This window comes from Rousettus aegyptiacus, unplaced genomic scaffold, assembly GCF_014176215.1.
Source record: "Rousettus aegyptiacus isolate mRouAeg1 unplaced genomic scaffold, mRouAeg1.p scaffold_m13_p_3, whole genome shotgun sequence".
NCBI classification, from domain to species: domain Eukaryota; kingdom Metazoa; phylum Chordata; class Mammalia; order Chiroptera; family Pteropodidae; genus Rousettus; species Rousettus aegyptiacus.
Genome location: NW_023416306.1, coordinates 171,391,507 through 171,411,523, shown reverse-complemented (window position 1 = coordinate 171,411,523; position 20,017 = coordinate 171,391,507). Strand labels below are relative to the sequence as shown.

Below are 20,017 nucleotides of genomic sequence, written 5' to 3'. Positions count from 1 at the left end.
TACCTAGAAATTCCAAAACATTCGACTAAAAACTTGTGGAACAAATAAGAGAATTCAATGAGACAGCCAATAACAATAAATGTGTAATCTCTTCCCTACATGTCAGTAATAGCCAGCTAGAAAATATAAGGGAACAAATTCACAATAGAAGCAATACTTAATTCCTTGAAATAAAGTTAATGACAAATGGTCATTCTGTCAAATTTGACAAATTGTGAGTGTAGATATTAAAATGCAAAATATCATGCAAAGCTCAAGAATAAAAAATATCAATCCTCTTTAATTTACAATTTTATAAAATTCCACAGAAAAATCTATAACAAATTTTAACTTCACAATATCACTAAAATTCATCTTGAAGTACCAACAAGTGAGACTAAACAAGAAAATCTTGAAAAATAAGAATGAAAGAAGACTATTGCTACCAAATAATAACACACATTACAACAATACAATATATTAAAACAAAGCAATGCTGGTGCAAGAATAGACAGATTAATAGAATAATAGAAAGCCACAACAAGAAACAAAAACTATAAAAATATCTAGCAGGTGGTAAATACAGGAATGGGACATATCATTATTTCTCACGATAATTAAATTAATGGATTGAAGATCGAAATATAAAAGATGAAATCACTAAAGAATGAGAAAAAATAAAAGTGACTATATGAACTCAAGGTGAGAAAGGTCTTTCTAAGCAATAAGAAACTAAGAAAAAATTAGAGATAGATTTTTAGAACATAATTTTTTAAATAAAAAATTAAAACTCTATGAACAAAATGGAATGGCAAGTGAAAATAGGGAAGAAAAATTGGTAATATATGATAGAAAAACAATTTCTATTTTAATTTAAAAAGGTCTTACAAAATAAAAATAAAAGATGAACACACCAATAGAGAAAAATAGGTAAATGATTTCCAGTCCAGTAAGGTGAATTAAATAGAGTAGAGATGTTTGCCTAATCCCACCCCCTTGTTGAAACTGCTAAAGGAGAGTAAAGAGATTTTTCTTTCGAGTATCAGTACACAGAAACAACAACATGAAGATAAGAATTGTAAATTACTCAGAACTGAGAACTGTAAAGTGGCAGTGAGGAAAGCTGAAATAAAGCCCAGTATATTCTGGGAACCCATGGAAATCTCAGGAATTGAGACTTGAGTACCCAATGGCGGCAAGAAAATCTAGGCCTCGATAAGGAAAATTGGCTGAAAGTCTGTTTAAGAAGGCAGCTCCCTAAATCCTCACTCACTGTGCAGAGCCTTCCCTAACTCTAAGAGAAGACTGAAAATGTACAATATGGAGAAAATGAAGCAGAAATGATTTAAACAGAGACAGCAAGCACATGGGGGGCAAGAGTTCTAAAAAGAAGAAGGCAAAGTATTACAAAAGCTAGATGCTGAGGACGCCTCCCCCTGCCAATCTTCCTCCACAAACCTCCCAGAGCACTAGCACTAGAAATGCGTAGGCTAAAAACAAAAACAAAAAATCTTCCTTGAAGCATCTGAGAAGTCCAAAAGAAAGAGACTTTAAAAATGCTAAAACCTGAGGTTCTCCATGACAAAGACCAGCAAGTTCACTCTACAGTAAAGCCCACAACTCATCACAAGGCCCAGCGACATGCCAAGAGCTTCCAAATAGCTCATTAGTGTTTCTGTATGTGTGTGTTTCATATAATCTATATTTTTGTCATCTATATCATTTATATCTATATCATTATATCTTTATCATCTACATCTATTTATCTATACTGCCAGAGAGTCGAGAAAAGCATCTAACATTTAAAAGAAAAAAAAGGCCTGGAAACTCTATAGGGAGAAGAAAATTTCAGAAAACCTATTAATAATATTACCAGGGATATCGAAGAAACAATTGCATCCATGAAACAAAATGTTATAAAACATTTAGGGTATAATAAAAAATACTGAAATGAAAATAGATTAAACAATGAAGACAGAGAAATCCCTCAAGAAGAAAACAAAGAAATTAAGAGTTGACAATTGGAGGAAAAATATGAAAATATTAAAGAACCAATTAAAGAGATCCAACATCCAAGCAATATGAGGTCCAGAAAAAGAAAACAGATGGGAGGTCATTATCCAAGAAATTGTTTGAGAAAAATTTCCACAACTGAGGAACACAAGTTTTCAGATCTAAAGGGCCCAGCAAAATGGATAAACGTAGGTCCGCATCAAGTTACAAACACATGACATTTAAAAACACTAGAAGACAATGAGAAAACCCCGCAAGTTCCAGAAAAGGAGGAAAATGATCACACACAAGGGATGATGAATCACAAAGTCTTATGACTTCTCATCAACAGCACTAGAAGTTAGAAAATTACTTATGCTTTCAAAATCTGAGGGGGAAAAAGATTGCCAACCAGAATTCAATACCCAGCCAAACTATCAATGTCAATGTGAACTACACATTTTCCTTTTCAGATATGAAGGGTCTCCAAAAACTTACTTCCCATGTACCATTTTCTCAGGAAACTGCTAGAAGATGCACTCTAGCAAAACAGGAGAGGAGGGAGAGAGAGAGGGAGAGAGAGAGCACGAGCACTCCAACCAAAGAGAGGCTCAAATGAATCCCTGAGAAGAGGATGAGGGGGAGACACCAAATTAAGAGCAGAAAGCCCAAAATCAACCAATGCAAGACAGAACATGAAAGAAGGCCTCCATGAAAAGACTTCTTCAAATGATAAGACATTAAAAAGAAACAAATACTAATGTGTTTGAATGTATTGAGAAGCTTAGGACAAATTCATGATAAGCTCATTAAAAAAACAATCAAAGAAAGAAGTGAAAGAAACAAGAAAAAAAGCAGTTATTAACTCCAGAAAAAACAAAGTTCTGAAGAGGTAAATAATTATACAGCTGTCAAGGGTGTTTACACTATTATAATAATGTAAACACTGAATATTGATTAAACCAAAACTGTGAATTAAATATCTTGAGAAAAAGAGGCACAGAGATATGCTTGTGTGTGCTGAAGCTTGTGTGTGTGTGTGAGGGCATTTGTGAAAGATTTAAATACTCAACTTCAACGGTTAAAAAGTCAAGATGAAGAAAAATAATAATGTCACTTGGAAATATGGATATAAATGTCAAGAGAATGAGTTTAAAAAGTTAAAAGCTGTTGCTTCGGTAGAGCAGGGTATTGGAAGGAATTGGGCGAGCTGGAGGACTAATACTTCTAAAATAATCTCGAAGAACTATTTAACTCTTAAAATGATGCATACGCGTGACTTCAGCTAACATAAACTAAATCGAATAAACTAAATTAAAAATGAAAAAATGCAAGAACCAGAAGTGGTAATTCAGATACAAAGAACCAATAAAGATGGGAGTGGGGGAAATGCTCTTAGTGCAATAAAAGAACTGAAAATGAATAGAATGAAACACCATGTTTTGACAAACTGGCAAATGTTCAAAACCTTGATAACTCTCAGAGAAATGGGCACCTCTTAAACTAATTCTGAGAATGTAGGTTGGTACAAATTTTAAGGAGGCAACCACGCCTTTTGACATGGCCATCCCGCTTTCCAAACGAACTGCAGGGAACGAATCAGAGATAAATGTGAAGATGAAGGAACAGAGACTCGCCCTGACCTTACACGATCCAACTTTTCAACTCATCTAAATATCTGATAGGAGTGGGCAAATTAAACCAATTACGATAGAGTCACTTGCTAGGATACCCTATAACCATTAAAAAAATCATGAACTAGGAAATTACTTAATGGCATGGGAAAACATTCAGGATATAGAGTTAGGCGAAAAAATTAAGATGACGATGATGAGCCCAATTAAAAATAGACACACGTACACATGTACACACACACACATTTATGCAATTTATAGGAGCAAACGTAAGGCGAGAGGCTGGTCACCGCCATGTTGGCAGCGGTCATCTTTGAGTGATGGGACTAGATTGTTCTTTTGAGCATTTTACGAGCTTTTCCAATAGAGATGTATTTGTTTTCTGTTTCTTTTTTTTAAGGAGAAAAAAAAATATTTTTTAGAATTATTACGTTCAACAGATTTTAGTTATTGGCTAAGAGTACTTTATTGGGAAAACTCACATGGCCTCCCACGAACTGCATTCTCCATTACAGTAATGAGCTCACAAAATGCAGCGATCAGCATCATTTTGGGGAGACTCACTTTTCTCTCAAAGCAGGAGTGTGAAGGTACCCTGTGCCCAACTCGAGCTGCCAATAACAGCTTTAGGGTCTGGTCAGCTGGGACACGAACATGGCCCCACCACTTGGGTAGATCAAGGGACAGCTGACGGGTCAAGCCCTGCCGGCCTCCTCTTTGCTTGCCCTCTCCCTGAGGGGTACCTAGGGCAACTTGCGAGCAGCTTCTCCGGCTTGCCCTGCCCTCCACTCAAAGAAGCGGCTGCCAGAACGATGCCAGCCTCTGCCTGCCGTGCTCCGGGGGGTGAGGCCCATCTCCGGTCACCTACTGTCTTTACACGGTCTAGTCCACTCTGGCCCTTGCTCACCGACACATGTACTTTGTAGAATGTCACCAGGAAATAAGAGACTCACCCAGGAAGTGACAGCTCCACCCTCAGAGGCATCCTCTGCAGCAGCCTTGCGCTCGGGCACCCACACCTCCGGGGCTCAGTGGGGACGACCTTTCGAGACAAGAGGCTCGAGTCACAAAACGAAACCCAGCTGTTTGCGCACGTGCCTCACCTACAGGGCTCGGGGCATGTGTCGGCACTCCTGGACAAGGGCGCTGTGAGAGCGGGAGGCCCGTCATGGGGACAGGAGCTAGAGCAGGGTCCGCTCCTGCCCACGGGGTACTCGTCACCCCAGGCGGTATGGGTTCTTTGGGATTAAGCACGGGAGTTCTGTCTGGGGCAGGTCTTGTGCTCCAGGTGGGGCTGGGGTGTCAGGGACACCTTCCCAGTGTGACAGAGCTGCTGGGTGGTGTGAACGGGGGGTTACGAGGCACTCAGGCTGGGGCGGGGCGGAGGAGATAGAGGAGAGGCTGACCACCTCGGTGTCGGGTCTCGCTGGGAGCCCGCGCGGACTGGGAGCAGGGGGGCCCCGTGGGGCCGGCCTGGCAGGCTCGGGCTCTCAGATTTCGGCTCGTGCATCCCTGCTGTCGTGAGTGTCAGTGCTATTGTCTGCGACCCCAGGTGAACACAGAGTAGACCGATCACAGTCCTTATTCTGTGACGCCAGGCTTCACTGGTCCATGAAGTCTCTTTTTATAACATCTTTGATCGACTTTTTAAGGATTTAATGCCCATCTATAAACCTATCACAGAGCCAAGCCAGAGCTTTGGGGACCTCCCTGAGCTGGGGACCACTTGACAATGGAGGCTGAGACCACGCCGGCCACACGGCCGACTCTGGATCGCAGGGCCGTACTCCGGCCGTGCGCTCCCTGCTCCGCTCGGCGTGGTCCCCGCCACCCCGCTCTGGCCCAGGAGCTCAGCTCGACCAGGCTCTCTGCTGTGCAATGGGCTGGTCTCAACTACAGACAGATGAGACCCATTTAAGGCTCTCCCCAAGGTCACGGAAGTAGGAGTCTGGGGACAAGTGAGCAGGGACGAGCCTAGAGCCGCGCGCCCGCCGCCCTGCCGGCCGGGCCAGAGCGAGCTCTGAGCTCCGTGGCCCACGTATTCTGCGCATTTTGAAACATGCCTTTTGGGGCAACGGTTGGAAGCAGGAAGGGAGTTTTCCAGAAGCTTCTCTGCAGGGCTTCTATGAAACGTCACTGAACGGCAGCCTTGGCCAGGAGAGTTTACGTTCTCGCCTCCCGATAAGCAAACTGTACACACGAGCTTCGGCGCTCTCAGCGCCCGGGCCCCCGCGGCGCTGGCCCTGCCGGGAGGTGGCACATGCAGCAGCGCCCACTGAGGGGCCTGCGACAGGGGGAGGGGTGGCGCCCCGGGGCCACGCAGAGGCGGGCCGGGGCCCAAGAGGGTCTCCCCACACCTTGTTTCTCCAACATCTGCCCTGCACTTTCCAGCTTGTAAAACCCCTTCGCTTCACGCCCGGTTGCACCCCAGATAATGGCCACCATGTAGTGTGGCCTCGTCTTCCAGCCAACCCATCTCCCCCCGCTACCCACCCCTCCCCCCCCGCCCCCCGGCCTGCTCTTCCTCCTGGCAGGCGGCCTCAGTCCCCGAGGAGGGGTGGCCAAGAGAAAGAGCACTGGGAGGAGCAGCTCAGGGACTGTCTTCAGTGACCTCCCCCGCAGCTCAGGTGTGGCTTCTGCAAGCCACCCGCCAGCTGTATGAACAGCTGAACCAAGAACTCGGGCCCGCGGCTCTCCAGGGGACTAAATAACTGGATACGTGGCTTGCAGAGCAGCGGGATCTGGGGGAGGGGGGAGAAGAGGGACCGTGCAAAGGGTGCACACAGGAGAGATGGGCACGGAGGAGAGAGGGCGGGGGTTTAGAGTTGAAAGGCAGCAGCAGAGGGACCCCAGCGCAGGGGAGAGGACAAACAGCCCTTGGAGAAGTCTGAACTCCAGGCCGGGGCTCCCCAGAAAGCCCCGCGGGAGGGCCTGTCAGAAAATGAGGCCGGGAGCCCAGCAGCGCCTGACACCAGGATCACCTGCTGGGTGGGGTCCCGCCCCGCCAGGCTAGTGGCCCAGGTTTTACTTGACTGTGTTGAGAAAGCACGTGTTGGTAGGAGAAGCCTCAGCTCTGAAGGGGAAGAAAATATGACAAACTGGCCCCAAAATTATGAGCGAGGATCAGGGGCCTGGATGGGACAGAGAGGAGGAGGCTCGGGACAAGAGCTCGACAACAGAAATCCTCTCTCCCCAGCAGCCCCAACGGCGATGGCAGAGATTCATGTCCTCATCCTTTTTCCATTTTTGCAGTTGGGGAAACTGAGGCTACGCTGGGCAGTCATTGGCTCCAGCTCAAGGCTCCAATGGAGAGAAGTAGGAAAGTCACCCTTCGTGAAGGTCCCCAGGGGACACCGAGGTCCCGGGTGAGCCTGGGGAGGCCAGCGGAGGGAAGATGTGGGGACAAGAAGACAAGCAGAGTGATGGGGACAGCACCCGCTGTGGGGGCGGGGCAGTGGCGTGCGTTCAGAGCATGAAGCTCGGGGTGTGGACTCCCACACCGCAACCACGGCCTGCCGGGGGACCCTGGCTCCCCGAGCTGGACCTGCGCCTGCACCTGGGCCGCGGCTCAGGGCACGTGCCCGGAGGTCCCCGCAGAATGAACGAATGAAATCTACTTCCCTGTGACAAACGAGGGGCAGGGCACTGGGAGGGCTCCGGCGACTTCTCCGAAGGCACGAACTGCTGTCTCTCCTGGCAGAAAAGAGAAAGAGAAGGAAGTCAAAAGAGGAGGAGAGACGGCAGAGCCCCCCTGCCCAGAGCCAGTGGCCGCTCGCCGAGGCCAGTGGGGCAGTGGGCCGGCCGGCCACTCACTCACTCCCTAACGTGTTCGCTACTCCGCCCATCTACCCGTTCTTCCCCTTATTAATGTGTTTGATTCTTTGACTTATTTACTCATTAGTTAAATTAGTCGGCTTTTTCCTCTTTCATTGATTTATTCATATATTCACTCACTCACTCTTTTACTTATTAATCAATTAAGTTATTTGGTTATTCACCAATTCATTCGTTGATTCATTCATTTATTACTAATTAACCTAAATGTGTCCATAAATTAATGGACAAGTTAATTCGGAAACTCATTCAGAGATTTGCTTATTTATTCACTCAGCCTTTTGTATACTCATGTGTCACTTATTGACTCACTGACCTATTTTCATTCATTGTTTTGGCATTTTTATGTACAGATTAACGATCCACTCATTAATCCATCAAGCACCTATGGACTCATCGATTTACTTAACTCATTGTCTCTCTGTTCACTCCCTTGTGTGCTCCTTCACATTTTCATTCATTTTTTTCATTCCTTTGTCTACCCAAAGAGTCATTCTTTCATTCATTCTTTATCTCATTCATCACTAACTTAACTACTCACTCAACAAGTGTTGATTATGTGCTACACGTGCTGTGTGCTAGGCGCAGTGAGCAGGCCGATATGGTTTCTGGCTTCATGGAGCTTACAGCCTAGTGAGCTTGTCATCAGCTCAGGTGCTATTTCTTCCATGAAGCATCTACCACTTAAGACTGAGCCAAGGGCCCGCCATCTGTGCTCCAGAAAGTCCATCTACTTGCCCCATTATGTTAAATTTTGACATTTACAAATACATTTCCACCTAGTCCCAAAGCACTCCTTGAACTAAATGGGATTCAGAGATGAATCCACCACCAACACGGTGCCCTACATGGATGCGGGTCAGTACTGGCTGAGCTGAAATTAATACCTTGGCATCGGTTACTCTGGCACTCCTTCAAATACTGAGGTGCCGGAACATTTTAAAACATGGGGCATAAGGACCTCCTGCCACCATCTCCAAATAAATCATGCCACTATTATTTACATGTGAGATAGAAAAATAGTCCATTCAAGTAGCATGTAAAAATAATATCCGAATTATTTTAGTGCCTCATGCGGAGTAGTGCTACATACTATATACCATCAAAACAAAGATATAAAAAGATAAATGTTTTATATCATAAATGTCAGTAGAGAGTGCAGAACTATACTAATCATAATCCTTGTTTCAATGCACGTTTTCATCGCTGGTCCATGATTTTGCCTTTTATAATTTAGTTTTTCATAGATTGATTTACTAAACAAATAATGGTAACAACATCATCCATGAACCCACCAAAATATCAGAAAGAAAAAACAATGACTATTTTAACATCCGTCTCTGTGCTCAGTATACATGGGGGTAACAGATTAAATCTTTTAGGTTAAATGGATCTCAGAGAAGCAAAATTGGGTTGATCATAATTCTTATTTTATAAAATTTTATCATTGGAAAATTCTTGGTAATTCTAATTTTCTTTATAATTGATTTTTCCTTGTTTATTATTTTGGTCAAGTGCTAGCTTTCAAAAATGAAGTCAACAGCAAAGAATCTACATCTGAACAAAAGGAGAAAATCTGACTTTTATTTAAGTCTCTCCACATCCTCCTTAAAAGGAATGGTAAAATAGCTGAGCCAAGCTAAACAAATTCTTGTTTCATGAATAATCACATCATTGACCATGAGTGGACAATGAAATTTGACTAGTATATTTACTTTTATTTGTTTAATAATAAAAACCCAACCCAAGAACAAGATCTTTGACCTTAAAATGTGTCTATAAATCTTCCTAATTGAAGAGGGAGTAATCTCAACCTATTTTTTTTAACAGACCTCGGGGTTTTGTGAAATGAATTAACTATGACCTTTGGCAAGACAAATTCTTATTGGTCCATTCATGGTCTTCTTTGATTTGATTTTATGATTGCATTAGGCCATTTGTTCTTTTTAGATAATGTAGTCATCATCCATAAACAAAATGATCAAATCAAGAATAAGAACTTAATTTGTCACTTACCCTGATCTATACTGTCCTTGGCCACACAGGTAAGAGTTTCTAAGATCTCCATCATCAAATAATGACTGAAACAGCTAAGGGACAGCCATTCTGCAGGTATAAAACAGATAGGAAAACAGAATAAAATACACTCATCATTGGTTTGCGTTTTACACTGATTCACTTAGTTAACTATTTTAATGTTTTTTCTTCACGATCTAACACTAGGAACCCACTGCAAACTAAATGCAGAACGCTGACTATTAAATACCTCTACCTAACTACTTCTTACACAAGTGGTAACAACTTCACCTTTTTCTTAATGAGCCAAGGAATTTCAGAAATAAATTAATAAGTCCCTGTTTTATATCCTCAAGATAGATCCATGTTGTGGGTCAATTTTCTTTACTAATGAATATATTTATTGATCCATTCATTCATCTACTAATAATATTAAGTCAATATCCATGAACTCTCTCACTTAGGTTCTCAAACTTTCTGAGATCATTACCAAAAAATGTCATTCACTAGTTTTCTTTTTGCAATGGACCTCAGTGGTTCAAAAAGTGATTGATCATAATTCTTATTCAGATGCATTCCAGTCACATCATTGGTCCAGGGTTGGCCCTTCTGCATTTAATATGAACAATTTTTAGATGTTTCAATGAACAACCATGAACCACCATCCTATTCAACAACTAAAATAGGGACTCCCCAATGAGTAACACCCTAGATCTTTATCAAAGGGGAGATATTTAAATAATCAGCGAGACAAAGATGAAATGGAACATTTAAGTTTTGAAATGAATGGGAGAAATTAATTTTTTTCTTGTTCATCTTTTATGCTAAATTGATCATAAACTTTGGTTCATAACATATCCTCATCAAAAGTCTGTACGTGGCATTTAAAATTTTAATTACATTGATTCTTTTTTAATGATATCATGGAAACCCATGAACTAACCACTCAAAACAAGAAATTATTACTTACATGGCCTGATCTGCTCCTCCCCCAAAGGAACAAAGTGAAGATCTTCATGACTGGAGAATGTTAGTTCTGCTGCATCCATCCCGTGGAATGTAAAGAGGATGCTGACAAATGAAAAGGCCTCGATTTAGGTTTGAATTTAGTAAACATGAGGCAACCACGACAGAAGATAATCATAAAAAATCATTTATGTCACATTCTCATCTTTAGTTTCTGAATGGACCTCCATTTTATTAATGCTCCTAGTTACCCATTTAAATAATATAATGAACACCCTTCAATGAACTACTCAACAGAAGAAAAACTATCGGTGTTGCAGACAACCGACTCTATGTCCCTTATGCCCAGAGCTAAGAGGTTAGAACTTTTTAAAAGGGCATCTGTGTGCTAAATCAGATTCGTCGAGAACTTTGGTTTATAACAGAATCTCATCATTGGTCCTAATTCAGCCTCCTTTGACTGTATTTCACACTTTTATAATCACACACTGACTACCTTAAACAGGCTGCCCCAACAAAGAAAGGAACTTGAATTATTACATACATTGACACTACATTATATTACAGCTCGAGTGCACCCATTCTGAGTAGAAAACAGATGGGGGGAAAAGGAAAATGAATATGCATTCTTTTATAACTTTAAAATTTTTAAATAAAATATGTGAAGGTATCTCTTGCAAAAAAGGGAAAGAGATAAGAAACTTCCTCCATTGACTCATGTTTCCCCCTCGATTTACTTGCTATTTACATATTGATTAATGGAATTATTTATTTCCGATTTTCTTAATAAAATAAATAAATTAGAATTCACCTCTGCCCCAGACCAAGAACACCGACTCTTACTGTTCTCCGTATAAATAACCTTTACCAAAGAGATAACTTGTTTATTTATTAATAAACCTCAGTGTTCCAGGATTAAATGAAAAATAATATAATTCAACTCTTGTACTGGCTGGACACAACCTAATTCTTGGTGTGCAACACATTCTCGTGCCCGGTCTTTTCAAATTTTGTCTTCAAATGCATGAGCGAGCCAGGCACCAAGGACAGGACCGTTGTGTGCTGCTGACAGAGGCCTGTGGGCTTCTTCCCCCTAGACTCACCAGCCAAAGCCACCATCCCCGGGGACCGCTGTGGGGACTACAAGGCAAACAATAAAAAAGAATGAAACATCCCAGATTTCATATTTACTCTAATATCCTAACACAAGCAAGGCGAGCAGGTTTTGGTTAATCTTAAACTTTGGGCATCTGCTACAATTGGCAAAACATAAAAAATAAAAACCCTTTTTTTTAATCAGGTTAATCGAATGATTAATTTTACATTAAAAAATGGATGCTTTTGGATCCATCACCTGAATCAAGAACAAGAGCTGCCTGTGAGACATATGGTCTCGAAGCTTCCATGGGCGCATACAAGCACCGAGATTCTCGCGCCTCACTGGTGCAGAATCAGATTCATCTAAACGTGTATTTCAAAGCAATTTCACACCAGTGAACAGTGCATAATTCTACTTTATTCAGTCGTGCATTCATAATTAATTTGGACAACCAGTCATTCTTTTGAAAGAAATGGAACAATATTTAAACTCTCAGAAACGCAGACAAGAAACGCGACTGTCGTGTGTGCATCTGCATTCTCATCGCCCAAAGTTTCAAAAGCCAAATTTTCATCTTGAGAGGGTTATCTCCTGAGTGGAACTGGTTAAAATCATCACCATTATTTCAAGGCGCGTTCATAACTGGCCCATGCTTTGTCCCTTTGAGCTACTGTTATGGCCATATTTGCTTATTCACTTAAAGATAAAGTCAGCATCTTCACGACAGCACATTCCAGTAACGGGAACGCACGAGCAGGAGTTGCTCATTACCAAAGTGAAAACAGACACTGGAACTTCATCATGCGATTTGACAAACTCTTATTACTGGCCCTCTTTCATTTACATAGTGCCTAATATTTTATTTAATTTTATAAGATTTTTTTTTCTATGTAGTAATAAAATAAACAGCCAGTCGACCAAAGACATCCTGGACTGTGAATACTGACAATTCGTACATCTGTGTACATGTGCTGAATTCTGAGAGATTAAAAAAACATGAATCCCAGCTCCTCAAAAGCAGACTGGTATTGACGGTTGTTCATTACATATGCTAGAACTGGTTCAGGTGTGGCCACGTTTTAATTCAAGTATTCTTATTTGTTAAACCCTTTACACATCAATTCACTTGTAACAATACAATCCTTATCCATGAACCACAAAAGCTCGAGACCAGGCTAACTGAATATCCCTACCAACCGCCTACAGGACCATGTCCAAAGGAGCAAAGGACTAGACTTCTTTCTGCGTTGGGCCTCAGATATCCAGACACGTATTATTCACCACCCTTAACTCAGAATCTCAGTCTTGATCAATGGTCCAAAGACGTGACTCTTTTTTTTCTTTTATTATCTACTGATTTATTCACAAATTTACTGCTTACTAACAAAGACATATACATGAATAAGAAACTCCAGGATAAGAGTCTTGAAATCCCTAATGCTCATCTATAAAATTATTTCCCACAAATGTTAGATCTGTTTCTAGAATTAGCTTCAGTGTTTCATATTTAGATGCCTCGACATGGTTCCATGTTTAGCCCTCTTTGTTTAAATTTCTTTATTCTTAATGCATTGACCAATTTTTTTTTTTTTTACTTTTTACTTTTTAATCTTCAATTTTTTTGGTGACATTGGTTAACAAAATCATTGACCAATCTTTTTTTTATTTTTATTTTTTTATTTATGCCTTTATGCCTGTAGCACCTGGTCTTCCTAGGTGGTCTCCCATCCAAGTACTCACCAGGCCTGACCCTGCTTAGCTTCCGAGATCAGACATCAGGCTTGTTCAGGGTGGCGTGGACACAGACCATGGACTGTGGCTCCACTGGAGAGTGAACCCAGGACCTTAAAGCAGTAAAGCAGACGTGCTCACTGCTACACTATGGAACCACGTCCAATAATTGACCAAACTCAAACTATCAAAACCAAGACAAGAACTTCGACTTTGACTCTCACTGGTCCTCGTGCTCCTAAGACAACCACTGAGTCTGAGGCATGGCAGGTGTTAATTTGGGTGCTGAAGTGCCCATTCTGAGGAGCACAAGAAAGAGCAGAGGATACAATTCGACACGTTCTATCCATTGGTCCTTTGCATGCCACCATTCATTTACTCAGTCACTTGATATTTATTAATTTATGGTAATATTTGCTTACTTTCCCTTAATATGACAAACGTCAAACTGATAATTGATACAAAACAGTACACTGATTATTACTGATTGATGGCTTTGTGATCCTTATCCAAAGGGCTAATTCCCTTGGGTTCACTTTTTATCCATTCCAAATTATAGTAACAGTATTTGTTTCCTTACTATGCATTTTAATAATGGGACTATGCCTCACTCTCTTCTACTTTAATCGTTTAAATATTCTCGTTAATTCTTTCGTTGATTCTTTTATATTAATATAATCATAATCCATGAGCCATAAATTAGAAGCACAAGATCTTTAAATATCTCTAACATCCACCTATGGGATTTCTTTCAATAGAGGAACAACCTACATCTCCAGACACATAGCAGCCGTCATCCACGACTCATGCCACCAGTGGTCATCGCTGATCCAGACTGGGCCCTAATTTTTTAAATTCATGTCTACATGTTTTTTATTTATTAATCAAGTCATTAATAATAAGATATATACCTAAATCACAAAACTTGAGGGTAAGATACTTAAATATCTCTAACGCCTGTTATAGAATTATTATTCGTGGCAATACATCTCTTTCATTACCTGATCTCCATGTTGCATCTACAAATTAAAACGACACTTCAAATTAAGCCCATATTTATGAATGGGCCATGGTTGACCTTCAATGATAACATTTCATATAATATGGTGGCCACCTTTTTAATAAAACAAAAAACAAAAAACACTGAAACCAACAAGAACTTTGACTATTACTCACCTTGCCTCTATGCTCTTGACGCATAGATATAACTATAGAGCCTGTGAACAATGAAACAATAAAAACGACTCTTACTGAATGGTGTCACCTTAAGATACATCGAAGAGGTAACATTCTTAATCCACTTATTTCTTAATGAATATCAGTGTTTTCAATTTTTATTAGTAACATTTTTTTGCTTCATTACATTCACCATTGAAAAATGCTCTACCCTCCTCCAATTTATCTATTTATATATTTTAATGTTTCTATCATTGATTCGTTAATAATAGTAAATCCGAATCTATGAATCCAAAAGAAGAGCATGATCTTACTTAGTATGTTTCTGACTTCTGTCTACAGGAGCATCTCGAGCAGAGGGAATATACTGATTATGTTTTGTGTTGAACCTCAGAGTTCCACACACGTATTATTCATCATTGTGACTTACATGTCACCAGCCATCATTACTGGTCTCTGTGAGGCCCTCTGTTCCTTGATTTGTATCTAAATTTGTATCAATTAAATCATTAATTCACTGATAATAGTAAAACATACATGATTTACAAAAACACAAGGATAAAATCCTTGAATATCCCTAACATCTATCAATAGAAGGCTTTCCCAGTATGGTCTATTTTTTTCATTAAGCAATTTCAATGGTGCACATTATCAATGAATCAGAATTTCGTATCATACTAATCAATTGGCAGTAGATAACTTTTGAACTTATACTTAATACTTTTTAATAATACTAGAGATACCGTAAGCAAATGACCAAAACGAAGACAAAAACTTGACTATTACATACCTTGGTGTCTTTCTGAAAACAGAGGCTTTGCTTATGGAAAAAGGCTTAAGTCAACTCGGTGCTTTGTTTCTGAAGATTATCAAGCAGAAAAGATGAGGAAAAGATTGAGACATTGTCTCCATAATCTATAAGTTCCATACTTCATTTACATAATCATTTAGGAATTTATTAATTTATGGTAAAATTTATTTTTTCTCTTCATAAACTTCAAACTTGTAACTATCTCAGGGCCATAAAAGACTACCTATCACTGTCTACATTGTCCTCTGCCACGACATAAGATACTTGGTCCATTTATTATCCATTCCAATGCATATTAATACTCATTTTATTGACTACATATTGTAGTAACGAACAGTGTTTCACCCTCTTCATCTTTATTCACGTATACTTTTGCTAATTTATTGTCATTGATTCTTTTATTATTTTAAAAATTCATGAACACTAAGGACCAGAAAAATATCATTACATAATCCTGAAATCTATTTACGTTATTACTTAAAATCTGGGGAATAGACTTGAGTCCTTTTGGGTTGGCCCGCAGAGTTCCACACTCGTGTTATCGGCATCCATGACTCATATACAATCAGCTATCATCATTAGTCCATAATTGGCCATCTTTCTGCCCATTCTCATCTACATTTTTTATTGATTAATTCATTAATAAAAAACACACATAAATTATACACATGAAATAAGATCCTTCAATCTCCCTAACATTCATAAATAGTATCATTTGCAAAGAGACTAAATCCTTTTCTTTATTTGAATATAGTTGATATATAGTTATATTAGTGGTATTTGTTTCTTTAGGGATTAATCAATGTGATGCTTTGTATCAAGCCGATATTAAACACTGGCATGGGTGGCCTTTCTGAATCACTCAAATGAAGATGAGAGCATTGACTATTACATACGTCTCCAGACTCCTACCTCATAGGTGCAAACAAAGAGATCATGACCATGAAGAATCCTTAAATAAGCTCCAGTGTGTCCATTAAAGGAGTGGAGAGCAGAGAAGATGATAAAAAAATTTTGAGACATTCTGTCCATTGATTATACCACAAATTACACCACTCATGTACATGATCATTCAGGTATTTATTAGATTATATTAATATATTTTTTCTTAATAAGTTAAATGTCAAACTGAAAACTGACTCACAGCAATAACTATTACTTACAATGTTCTATTATCCTCTCTTCAAGGACAACATACACTTGACAAAATACACATGGTCTATTTATTTTCCATTCCAAATTAAAATAATATTTGTCCTTATACATTCTTGAGATCAGTTGAAAGGGTCAATTCAAACAGAGGCACTGAACTAGATTTCTTCCATTTCGGACTTCAGAGTTCCCAGCATGTATTCATCACGTATGACACATGTGACATCAGTTATATGTTTATCATTGATCCAATCTTGCCCTTCTTTTTCTTCATTCATTTCTATGAGTTTATTGATTAAATAATTATTTCACTAATAATAGTTTTTGATGCTATAATTCACAAAAACTCAAGAAAAGCTTTTATGTCTCTATCCAGAGAATTATTTTCACAACATATTTCTCATTAATTACCCTGGTTATCTCATATACCTTACTTAATAAATATGTTAACTGTATCTCATATTTATCACTGAAATAGAGTTGCATTATTTAAATATATTTTACACTGTTTAACTAATTACCTTTCAAAACAACACGGAAACCAAAAAAATAACTTGAACTGTTCCTGATTTTAATCTCTGGGCTCCTAATATTTGCGGGCGACCATAGAGCTTGTGACCATGGAAGATGCTTAACTCAGCTCGAGAGCATCTGATTACAGAGCAGAGCAGATGATTGAAACAAAAACCAGAAAACTGAGACCTGTCATTGATCTTTGCTTTGCCCATTTCTTTAACTCAGTATTCAGGGATTTATTAGTTTTTCTTAAAATGTGTTTTTTATCTTAACGAAAGGAAAAACTCAATCTTGAGATTGACCCAAAGGAATAAAATTGACTCTTCCTTATCAGTATCTATATGATCCTTAGCCACAAAAGTGACTTCTCGATCCATTAATTTCTTCATGGAAATGAATGTTTGCAATTTTATTAATATTATATTTTGCTTCACTACATACATTCATAATTGGACAATGCCTCACTTTATTTTCATAGTTTTATACACTGCTTCACCCATTTTTCAATTTTAAATATTTATTTAATACTTCTATTATTACTCCATTAAATTATAACATACCCATGTCTGTGAAATCGATATGAAATATAATCTTTGTATTGATTTGTTTTGATCCTAAAAGCTCTCGATGGAAACAATTTGTTTATAAAGATGAGAATTTTTTTCCCTAACCCAATATTTTTATAATTGGACAAAATTTACTCCCTTCATATTTATTCATTTGTATATTTATCAATTATTTAATTTATCTAATTATAAAAACAGAAAAAAAAAGCATGAATATTAAAACCAAAAACAAGATTCTTGTGTATTCCTGACTTCTGTTTATAGTATGATTACTTCCTACAGGAAAAAAGGACCTGATCTCATTTCTGTTGAACCTCAGAAACAAAATATTCCTAACACCTATCTACTGGATCAAATGTAACAGAGAGTACACGCTAGATATTGTGTTATGTTTTATGTTACATTTATCATTGGGAAATAGGTAACATTTCTATTATGTTTATTGCTTTTTAATAGTACCGTGAATATCTTTAATTGATGCTTCAAATCAAAATAAGGCTTTTGACTTTTACTCACTTCAGTCTTTCTTAACATGAAGGCAACATAATAATCTTGATCGAAGCAGTAGACAAAATTAACTTGGTTATCTGTTCTGAAGAGGACCAAGCAGAGAAGTTGATAAAAACATTGAGACGCTTTCCATTCATTCATAGTTTTCACCATGTGTTTGCTTATGCATTTATTAATTTATGATGGTATTTACTTATTTCTTTTTACCTTAATTTAAAACAACTTCAAACCTGCAACTGACTCAGGCAATAACTGACTATTACATTTCATTGTTTATATCAACCTTAGTCAGAGACATAATACACTTGGTCCATTTATTATCCATTGTAATGTATATTAATATTCTATTACTTTACTAGATATTTATCAAAGAATAATGCTTCACTCCCTTCATCTTTATTCATTTATTACCTATTCTGCCATTGATGTTTTGTAAATATTGTTAAAACCGTGAACACAAATACCAAAAAGAAATCTATGTATATCCTTAACATCTATCTATATAGGACCCCTTGACACATGGGGAATGGACTAGACACTTTTTGTGTTGGACCTCAGGGTTCCAAACACATAATATTCATTGCATAAGACTAAGATAGCATCACGATCCATGACTGTCCTTCTTTCTTTTCATCCTTATAAATATTTATTTATTGAGTAATTCATTCACAAATAAATTAAGAAAAAAAAAAAAAACAAGAATAAGATCTATAAGATCTTTCAATATCCCAAGCATCCACGTATAGAATCATTTCTACAGAAACTAAATCTCTTTCATTAGCTGATCTTTGTGTTACATTTTGGATCAGCCAACAAAATGCTTCATGTCAACCTATTTAAACGGCCATATTTTACTTTCTTTGATCATATTTAATACTTTTGAAGAATACGGTGAATAGCCTTCAACAACCACTCAAACTAAGACAAGAAATTTGACTGCTACTCACATTGGTCTCATGCTCCTACAACACAGATGCGACAACCAAGCTCATGACCTTGGCGATGCTTAAATCAGCTCGGGTGCGTCTGTTCTGAAGAGCACAGAGCAGAGCAGATGGAAAAATGAGACATTCTTCCATCGATCCTCGCTTTACACCTTTCCCTCGGGCATTTGGGCCTTAGTTACTGGAGCATGTTGACTTCCCTGTCTTTCATGAAAACGTTGGACTTCCCGCTGACATAGAACATACACAACATCTATAATTTGCCCTGTCTAGATGATCCTCGGTCACGGGGGTTACACTTATGTATCATTTATTTCTCTTTGGATTTCATTGTTTTCAAAGTGTATTAAGAGAATATATTGCCACCGCACATATTTTTTAAGTTGGGCAAGGCTTCTATAATTCAGCTTTATTTTATATGAATTTCTTCATTGATATTTCATTGATCCAATTATAATAAAGAATAAAAAATCCATACAGAGAAAGATGACATTTCCTTTCACAGTTCCAGGCACAAATTACTATTCATCACCCGTGACTCACACACCGGCAGTTATCATCATTAATCCAGAAAAGCCCACTTTCCCTTCCTTCATTTCCACATTATTTATTGATTAATTCATCAAAACACTAATTATAATTTTAAAAATATGACTCACAAAAGCTCAACAAGATCTCGAGATCTCCAATGTGCACCAAGAACCATTCCCACATTAATATCTGTCATTATCCTCAGTTTTTTCACATGCTCTGTCCAAAATAATGCTTCCTATTAGTCTCATAATTGTTACTAGGATACAGTTCAACTTTCTTTGATTATATTTCACACCTTGTATTAATACAGTGACTATCCTAAAACAAAACACCAGAACCAAGAAAAGAACTTTGATCATTACTCACGTTGGTCTTGTGGCTCCTCAAACAGAGATGCGAGCCCGGAGTCTCTCCTCGCCATCAAGGAAGATTCCTCAAACCAGCTCCAATGTGTCCATCCTGAGGAGCGTAAAGCAGAGCAGACGATAAAAATAGTTGAGACCTTCTCTCCACAGATCCTGGCTTTTCACATTTCATTTAGTCGGTAGTTAGGGCGC

General features: G+C 38.9%; 1 long non-coding RNA gene, 6 other non-coding genes and 2 pseudogenes across 8 annotated transcripts in view; all 9 read right to left on the bottom strand.

The window, feature by feature from the left end:
- Positions 1-6,112: 6,112 nt before the first annotated feature.
- LOC107497560 overlaps positions 6,113-20,017 on the bottom strand; it is an 88,571-nt gene continuing 74,666 nt past the window's right edge. For both annotated transcript variants that reach the window (XR_004950049.1, XR_004950050.1), the window contains exons 22-25: positions 14,428-19,919; positions 10,426-11,561; positions 9,456-9,545; positions 6,113-7,298 (exon numbers count right to left, since the gene is read on the bottom strand). This is a non-coding gene — a long non-coding RNA (uncharacterized LOC107497560). The remainder of the gene's footprint in view (positions 7,299-9,455; positions 9,546-10,425; positions 11,562-14,427; positions 19,920-20,017) is intronic.
- Positions 9,979-10,052, bottom strand: LOC118601141. Its single transcript, XR_004950229.1, has one exon. It is a non-coding gene; the product is annotated as a small nucleolar RNA SNORD113/SNORD114 family (small nucleolar RNA).
- Positions 12,768-12,840, bottom strand: LOC118601138. The gene has a single exon (XR_004950227.1). It is a non-coding gene; the product is annotated as a small nucleolar RNA SNORD113/SNORD114 family (small nucleolar RNA).
- Positions 13,212-13,327, bottom strand: LOC118600888 (annotated as a pseudogene).
- On the bottom strand, positions 14,811-14,884 carry LOC118601130. The gene has a single exon (XR_004950221.1). It is a non-coding gene; the product is annotated as a small nucleolar RNA SNORD113/SNORD114 family (small nucleolar RNA).
- On the bottom strand, positions 15,751-15,824 carry LOC118601136. Its single transcript, XR_004950225.1, has one exon. It is a non-coding gene; the product is annotated as a small nucleolar RNA SNORD113/SNORD114 family (small nucleolar RNA).
- LOC118601131 lies at positions 16,565-16,641 on the bottom strand. The gene has a single exon (XR_004950222.1). It is a non-coding gene; the product is annotated as a small nucleolar RNA SNORD113/SNORD114 family (small nucleolar RNA).
- On the bottom strand, positions 18,530-18,593 carry LOC118601140 (annotated as a pseudogene).
- Positions 19,419-19,496, bottom strand: LOC118601139. Its single transcript, XR_004950228.1, has one exon. It is a non-coding gene; the product is annotated as a small nucleolar RNA SNORD113/SNORD114 family (small nucleolar RNA).